Raw genomic sequence first — 2,768 nt, forward strand, 5'->3', positions numbered from 1 at the left:
AATGCAACTTGGTTGGGTTTTTTTAATTTGTTGTTTTTGGGGGTTTTTGGTTTGTTTGCTTTGTTTTCCATTTCCTGAATACTGGTACCAACAGTGTTGTTTCTGGAGCCAAATAAACTGAAATAAATTATTTTTTTTAAACTGAAATTTTTAATCTCAAGCTCTTCTCTATCTATTATGGTGCTGCCAATTCGTCCAGTGGTGAGAATCTTTGTTTTCTTGATATTTAGCTTCAATCCATATAGAAGAGGCACTCTTTGACCTTTCGTAGCAAACGTTTCATGTTCTCCATTTCAGAAAGCAAAATTGTATCATCTGCACATTGTTGGTTGTTGATCATAAATATAGATATTGTCAATATTTCATTCTAGAAGGATAGGCAATCTCTTTCTGTGTAATTTACTGCCTCTGAAAACCTGCCAGAGGGTCAGCTATGGGTTGTTTCTGACTCAGTGGAACTCATAACAATTCTTTTCTCTTAGTTCTCTCACTAAGTTTAATGCTCACAATGGCCCTCCATTTGTTTTCAGGGACTATAAATCTCAAAGGTAGGAGCCTGCCCATCTTTCTTCAGAATGAATGGCGTATTCAAACATCTGGAGACTTGTAGCCTTTGGGCTACTAGTCAACTGCAACAGACATTACTACCAGAATTCAAATTTAGTTCTGTGGCATAATCAAAAGGTTACCACTTTGTTATAATTAATAAATGTTTCCTATCTGAGAATTATCTTCAAATAGATATAATAGGGCTTTTGAAGACACAAACTTCCTAGTCTTTGATAGGTCTCTTGTATTCTAATACAGTAAGCATTCTATGATTAGTCTGTATTTATCCTGCCCCATTTAGAAGATCCAGTTCCTTTTAGAATGAAGAAGTAGGCTCCAATTAGAACAAATCTGGTGGTCTATTGGTAAAGCTATGCTAGAATCCCAAAGGTATGCACTTTAAGACTATCAGCTGTTCTGTGGGAGAAGGATAGGCCTGCCGTATCCTCCGGTGCTGTTTACTGCCTCTGAAAACCTACTAGATCAGATGTGTGTTAGTTCCAACTTGAAGGCACACAATATCAACAAAAATAGAACAAAATTTAACACTGATACACATAAAATACAATTGATTGCATAGTTTTGTCATTTAAAATTCCCTGAAAAATTTTATTGCCAGTCTAGTTTGTTTGATCAAGATTGAGATCAATTTGAAGTACTAATGGCTTATATGCACGAGAAGGATGGGCGTTCTTCCCCGTGCTAGTATCTGCCTTTTAAAACCTGCCAGCTGTGGGTTCTGACTCTACAGTACACAACAACAGGGCTGATATATTTTTGCGTTGGATATATGCAAAGGAAAACTAAAAGTTAGTTAGCCAGACAATCAATACTTACAAACCCATTACCATGGAGTAGGTTCCACCTTAAAGTGACCCCGTAGGACATAGAAACTCCTCATTGGTTTTTTTAGACAATAAATTTTTTTACAGAAGCAGACTGATTTTTTTTTTCCCCTTCCTGCAGATGAGAAAGTCTGAATGTTGAATTTAAGAGTCAAGGGTGTTAAAACCAACACACCAGGGCTTTTTTTTTTTTTTAAACAACGTTTTGGTTTGTTTGTTTTTTTAAAATTTTGTTGGGTTTCTTCATATTCTTAATTTTAATGAACGTTTACAGAGACTTTGGATTTCCATTCATTCATTGTTGCAGGGCTCTTTTTACTTAGAGATTTTGATAATGACACACAGACAGACTAAGTTTGCTTTATTCTTAATACTTAAGAGGAAAAAGATAAAATTATAAATTACCTTCTTTAGATGTCAAGGAATAATATTTTTCTGTAAAATACCTTCAATTCTTAATATTTTCAGTAAAAAAATCTGTTAGAAACAATAAGATTTGGGTGAAAAAGTGAAATGATTTATTGAACTAATTTCTTTAAAATTTCTTTTTCATTACCTCATTAATTAATGATAATTTACAATCTACATTATTATGTTTTTTCTTGATACTTTGAATCATATGATATTAAATAGGTTAAGAAAACTTCAAGATAGTTATTTAAAAATCTAAAAATTTGTTGACAGCATGTCAGTTTGTAACTGACAAATTATCTGCTAACAGAAACCTTGGAGGAAAGACCATATACGTGCTAAGTTAACTTGTCATGGTATGGACTCAACAGATTTGTTAATTTTGAACTTGTTGGTCATGTTAACAATGATAAAACACTGATATGCTTATACTTAAAATTCATTGAACTAAGAAATAATTGTGTTTCTTTTCAACCCCTGCTAATTGTACAAATGTATTACAGACAGACTTTGGTGAAACGATATTTGTGTTCTGTTCTGAAATCAAATTATAAATGTGGACATGTGAACAAGTAATTATGCTCTCTTGTTATAAGGAGGAATAATTTATCATGGAGCTGATTATTCCTCCAGGCATTCACAGAGTAATTTCCAGGTAATAAAAATAGTGCATGAATATACAGAAGTGAAAATTAGCCTCAAATAAAGCCTCCCAGGGAAGCAGTTGGAGGTCTTTCCAGACTCGCCTGCATGGCCTGAGGGTATGAGTACACAAATAATGGACAATAACTACTTAGATTTTGCAAAGTAAATGTTTTCTAGGCTAGCACTGGAGATGCGAATGTTTTATGCTTAGGGCAAGGATAGAACAAGTTTCAGATCAAGCTGATGGATTGCTACATTGAGACACTGCTGATGGCCACAGGTATTAATGTGAAAGTTTAAGATAAGGAAAGGGGAAAA

This window comes from Elephantulus edwardii, unplaced genomic scaffold, assembly GCF_000299155.1.
Source record: "Elephantulus edwardii isolate Elephantulus edwardi_28Jun2011 unplaced genomic scaffold, EleEdw1.0 scaffold00009, whole genome shotgun sequence".
NCBI classification, from domain to species: domain Eukaryota; kingdom Metazoa; phylum Chordata; class Mammalia; order Macroscelidea; family Macroscelididae; genus Elephantulus; species Elephantulus edwardii.